This window comes from Ovis canadensis, chromosome 18 (genome assembly GCF_042477335.2).
Source record: "Ovis canadensis isolate MfBH-ARS-UI-01 breed Bighorn chromosome 18, ARS-UI_OviCan_v2, whole genome shotgun sequence".
Classification (NCBI taxonomy): domain Eukaryota; kingdom Metazoa; phylum Chordata; class Mammalia; order Artiodactyla; family Bovidae; genus Ovis; species Ovis canadensis.
The window spans coordinates 34,103,157-34,109,328 of record NC_091262.1 but is presented as its reverse complement, the minus strand read 5'-3'; positions in this window follow the sequence as shown (position 1 = coordinate 34,109,328).

Genomic DNA, 6,172 nt, shown 5'->3' with positions numbered 1-6,172 from the left:
AAGTAAAAATGACCGTCTTTCAAGAAAGTTCAAGAAGCCGTTGATATCTACTTTCAAAGGGTTGAAAAGTCAAAGGCCTAATACATGTTTAAACAAGAGGAAATCGAGTTAGAGTGTGACTAAGTGAAAATTCAAACTGTGTCACCATTAGAAGTGAAAAGTGGAACTGAAGAACTTCTGCTTCAGGGTAGGATGTGGTAGGTCGGTCCCCCAGCCCCTACTCCCATTGCAGCAATGAAGAGGAAACGACAGACGAAGACAATAGTCTTTAAAGACAATGGCAAGTAGTGTTAAGAAATCGAAGACTTTATATGAATTAACATTTCAAGGAGGAGAAAGCCCCTCCAAGGTGAACTGATGATGCACAGCTATTCTCTTCCCTGAGACATTTGCTGATTTGGGACATCTCTGATGATCAGAATTAAGAGGTGCTGTTGGGGAGCAGGGGAAAAAGTGGTGCTTACAGGGACTGTGCTATGGATTGGCACCTAGTTCGGTTCAGTTCAGCTCAGTTGCTCAGTCGTGTCTGACTCTTCGTGACCCCATGAATCGCAGCACACCAGGCCTTCCTGTCCATCACCAACTCCCGGAGTTCACTCAAACTCACATCCATTCAGTCGATGGTGCCATCCAGCCATCTCATCCTCTGTCGTCTGGGGGACCGACCACATCCTACCCTGAAGCAGAAGTTCTTCAGCTCCACCTTTCACTTCTAATGGAGACACAGTTTGAATTTCCACTTAGTCACACTCTAACTCGATGTCGTCCACTCTACCCTCCTGCCCCCAATCCCTCCCAGCATCAGAGTCTTTTCCAATAAGTCAACTCTTCGCATGAGGTGTCCAAAGTACTGGATTGGCACCTAGAGGAACCCCAAATGCAAAAGCAGTTTCCCCCATAGAACATTCTGGAGCAGTGTGGGCAACCAGCCAGGGGCTGGGCTGGAAACGCAGAGGTTTAGAGGGAGGGGCCCTGAAACAAACGAACTGATCTCTCCCTCAAGATACTGGCCAGGTTTTCAAACTGTGGGAGGCTAAAGAGCTAACTTTAAAATCTCTTTAGAGCAGAATTTGAAAGATTTGGAGAGACAGAGACTGGCCAGGCTTTCCCAGATCTGAGGTTTATCAGAACTGTAACTGCCCCAACTCAGCTCAATGCTTGATCACATCAAGGTAACTAGCTCCTTCGGGAACCCTCGGGGAGAAGTTGGGGAAAGGAATAACATAATATTTTACCCTCTTTTATACCCAAAATACAACATGGGATACACAGTATAAAACATGCAAAAAGGAAGAAAAATGGGGCCAATATACAAGAGAAAAACAATAGAAGCAGACCCACAAATGATCCAGATATTGGATTCGGCAGGTAAGGATTTCAAAATAACTATGCTTAATATGTTAAACAGAGAAAAAAGTGGACAAAATAGATGCAAATACAGAGAATTTCAACAGGGTTAGAATCCATTTTAAAAGAATCAAAGGAGCAGGTAGAACTGAAAAATGTCATCTCTGAAACTACAGATTCTAAAAATTCATAGAACCAAAGGATGAAATCACATACAGACTAAACACACAGTCCCAGGATTCGTTCCCTAGACAAAAGACAGTGAACGTAAAGTCAGGTTTATAGCGTCTAAATGAGAAAAGGGCTTCCCTGGTGGCTCAGATGGTGAAGAATCTGCCTGAAATGCAGGAGACGTGGGTTTGATCCCTGGGCCGAAAAGATTCCCTGGAGAAGGGAATGGCAACCCACTCCAATATTCTTGCCTGGAGAATCCCTTGGACAGAGGAGCCTGGTGGGCTAGAGTCCAGGGGGCTGCTAAGAGTCAGACAAGACTGAGCAACTAAACCACCACCACCAGTATTCGTACCTGGAAAATCCCATGGACAGAGGAGCCTGGAGTGCTACAGTCCATGGGGTTGCAAAGAGTCCAACATGACTGAGCAATTAATAGTTTCACTTTTAAACTAAAAAAGAGAGAAGAAGAAATAGAAAGAACAGAGCCTAAGACACATGTGGGACTCAAAGGTGACTGAAGTTCCAGAAGGAGAGAGAGGAGCTAGAACCAGAGTAAACTGGGGATCACCCAAATGTCTATATAGCAATAAACAAGAACAAACTATAAGTACAGGCACCAAACACTGACGGATCTCAAAGACAGGTTGAGTAAAGAAACTCTACGTGAAGCAGTGCTTGTGATTCCATTTCAGGAAGTTCAAGCACAGGCAAAACTAAGCTATGGAGAAGTGAAAACTGTGGTTGTCTGAGGGGTACCAACAGAAGTGGCCAGCGTGTAGGGACACAGCACTGCCTTGGTGCCCTTACAACCTTGCATGTCTCTACATTGACCACGTGGGCAAGGTTTGTGCATGGTGACTGCAGTCTTGACAGAACATACCACTATGATTCCTGGAGCGAGAGGACAGAGCAGCCTAGTGGGGAGCCTTCCTATATTGTGGGAGACCATTTTTCATCCATCTTTCTAGTTTCAGTTGAGTGCAGGTTTTCTATCTGGCCCCCTCCCTTCGCAGAGTAAGGCCCGAGGCCCCACAACTGCTTGGCCGTAGTTTAGAGTTGGCTCCACAGCTGCAGAGTGGCCTACCACCATGCCTCCTGTCATCTGTCCCTCCAGTTCAGTGTCAGCCTATAGCACTAGGGGGTGAGAACTGGACACCACGCTGGCCGTGCTTTTGCTGTCGGTGTGAGTAATGAGCTGTCTGGATCCTTCCGCCAGAGTTCTAGCCCACACTTGACCTGATAGCCCACGGAGCCCCGTCTTTGCTCCAAAAAAGGGGATGTGACCTTTTCGGCCCCACACTGAGTGCCAACGTGGCCAAGTAGTCACTTCCTTTTAGTCTGCTGTGACCTCAGTCTGGATTCAGTATGGAGACATGCATACCCAGATGATGAAATGTGTGTTCTTAGTTGTTCAGTCGTGTCCAACTCTCTGCAACCCTTCGGACTGTAGCTCACCAGGCTGCTCTGTCCATGTGTCCATTCTTTTCAGGCAAGAATATTGGAGTAGGTTGCCATGCCCTCCTCCAGGGGATCTTCTGGACTCAGGGATTGAACCTTAGTCTCCTGTGTCTCCAGCACTGCAGGCCGATTCTCTACCTGCTCGTTCATCAGGAAAGCCCTAATCTTTTAGTACTACACAAATTTTTGAAAGCTGTCTCAAATCTTTCAGGGAGTGAAGTTGTATACTCCTAAGTACATTAATTGGTTGTTCCACAGAAACTCTTTTTGTATGGCTGATTTTCCTATCCATTAATTTTAAAAAACTGTGGTAAAATGTAGATGATGAAATTGCCACCCCAAATTCAGACTGAACGTTTGCTCAACCCTGGCAGCCCAAGGCTGAAACCAAATCTTCTCATGCTCTTGGGGATGTCTCTGGGAAACTCTTCAGCTACCGTGCAATCATTTTCCTAGAATGGAAACCTCGGCAAAGGTCAAGGTAACACATTACAGGCCAAAGTAAGGAGAGAAACCTGCCATAAGGCTGCGTAGGTTTGGCTATTATACAAGGGGTCCCAAAAGAGGAAAGTGATAGTCTTTCCATAAAGACAAACTCTCTTTTTTTTTTTTTTTGTTTTGTTTTTGAATATGTAGTTATTCATTTGGCTGCAGCATAAGGGGTCTTAGTCGCTCCACAGCACATGGGAACCCTAACCCACGAGCCATGTATTGCAAGGCAGATTCTCAACCCCTGGACCACCAGGACCTCCGAAAACTCTCTCTCGTTATTGGGCTCTGAGAGGACAGACCTTGCTAATATCTTTTTAAACATTCCATTATACCCAAATAATGAAAATCAGCTTGTCTTTCTTGGCTTGGGTTTCAATACACCTTTTCAGTGCTGTCACAGGTCTACCTGAATTCCCCTGTGATTTGCCACCAGTGGATAGACAAAGACATGGAGTAGGCTGGAATCCCATGAGAAGCACCTTGGTGTTATTCTATCGATGACTTCCTAATTAGAAAAACTAACTAGTTCAAACTGCCCTAGACAGGAGAGCCCAATACCTACCCAAGGCAGGGAAATGTGGTGGCGTCCCTTGCTGCAGAGCACGGGCTCTTCGATGTGCAGGCTTCTGTAGCTGTGGTGCACAGGCTTAGTTGCCCTGCGGCATGTGGAATCTTCCCAGACCAGGGAAGCAATGAATGCCCCCTGCACTGGCAGGCAGACCCTTACCCACTGAACCACCAGGGAAGTCCTAACTCTATCTCTTGACTCATAAACAGGGAGGGTCTAAGGTTGATCCCCAGTAACATCTGGGATACAGTGGTTTGGCTACAGATAAGGAGACTGGCTGTGGTCTAACCTGCAAGTGGGTCTGATCATCCTACTGGGACGCATAGCTGTGGTCCCTCTCAACTTATGTTGCCTAAGATAAATAGGCAGCAAGCTCCTATTGGTGCAAGCTCCCACCAGTGCAATGAATTGGACTGCCTCTTGGGGTGACTGATGCTCCTAAAAAGAATTATTTGCTGGATACATTACTCCTTACTTGGTGGAAGGCTGTTTAGAAATGGCTCTGATACACTGCCCTGATGACTTTGCCATGGGAGGTAAGGCTTGACCACTGTCCAATTTGAGTCTTGTCAGAACACATTATGATTCCTCCTGGAACAAGGGGAGATAAGCAGCCTGGTAAAGAGCCACCTTCTTTTGGGAGATTCCATAAAGCCATTTCTCATCCCTTTGCCTAGTTTCAGTGAAGTGTAGGCCTTTCCACCTTGCCCCACCCTTCTCCCCCAACTTAGAGTGTAATGGCAGGTCATAAAATTGTCTGATTGCAGCTGAGTTATTAATAGTTGGCTTCTCAGCTGCAGAGAGATCTACCATCAAGCTCCCTGTCATCTGGTTCCTCTGGTTCAGTGTCATCCTGTGGCTGGGGAAAGCTGGCACCAGGCTGGCCTTGCTTTTGCTGTCTGTGTGAGTAATAGCAGTCTTGATCCATTGGGGCTCATCATCTCCTTACTAGCTGGATCTCATGGAAGCATGGTAGACACATCTTGCTAGGTGTATGCACAGATTTGTGCACAATGATTTGTGGCCCTGTTAGCTACCATGCTGCACTTAGGGAATGTTTGACCTTTTAAAAAATATTTTTTTTTTTGGCTGCTCTGGGTCTTGGTTGCTGCCCTTGGGATTTCTCTAGCTGCGGCAAGCAGGGCCTACTCTCTCGTTGCCAAACACAGGCTCTAGGTCCTTTGGGCTTCATTAGTTTCGGCTCATGGGTTCAGTAGTTGTGGCACACAGGCTTAGTTGCTCCACAGCATGTGCTCTGCAGAATCCTCCAGAACCAGGGACCGAATCCATGTCATCTGCATTGGCAGGCAGCTTTTTAACCACTGGACCTCCAGGGAAGTCCTTGACCTCTTGATAGAGGGGAACCTTTGGGAATGAAGAGAAAGTTCTTTGTTTTGATCTGAGTGATGATTAAACCTGTATATTCATTTATACTTGAGTTTTAAACTCATCAAACAGTATACTTAAGACTTGTGCCACATACTTTGTTGTATCTCAGTTAAAAAAAAAAAAGACTTACCAGAGAACCAATAAGAGCTCTTGAAAATAAGCTTATGATTACCAAAATGAAAAATTCAATAGACAGGTTGAAAGATAAATTTCCCAGACCACAAGGACAAAGCACAGAAACACAGAGGATAATGGATCCAGATTACCTCTAACACCTTAGTAACAGGCATGTTAGTTAGCAAATAAACCTAGAGAAATGTTTCTGATGGTAATAAATGAAAATGGGAGTTAAAACAATGAAGTGGGTTTGAAAATCTGGCTAATCAACAAAAAAGCTGCTTAAGCAATTTCCAAGTTTGTAATTGATGGTGGAATCTGGCACAACTCTTTTGGGGAGCAATAGAATGCCAAATATCATCAGTCTTATCAGTCCTAATCTTTTGAGCAGGTAACCTCACAGCTGCAAATTTGTCCTAGGTAATAATTTTAAATTTTAAAAATATTTATTTAGTTTTGGCTGCACCAGGTCTTAGTTGTGGTTCGTGGGCTCAGTAGTTGCCCTGTGGCATGTGGGATCTTATTTTCCCAACCAGCGATCGAACCTGAGTCCTCTGCACTGCAGGGAAGATTTTTAACCCTTGGACCACCACGCACATCCCAAGGTAATAATTTTAAAAGAAGACA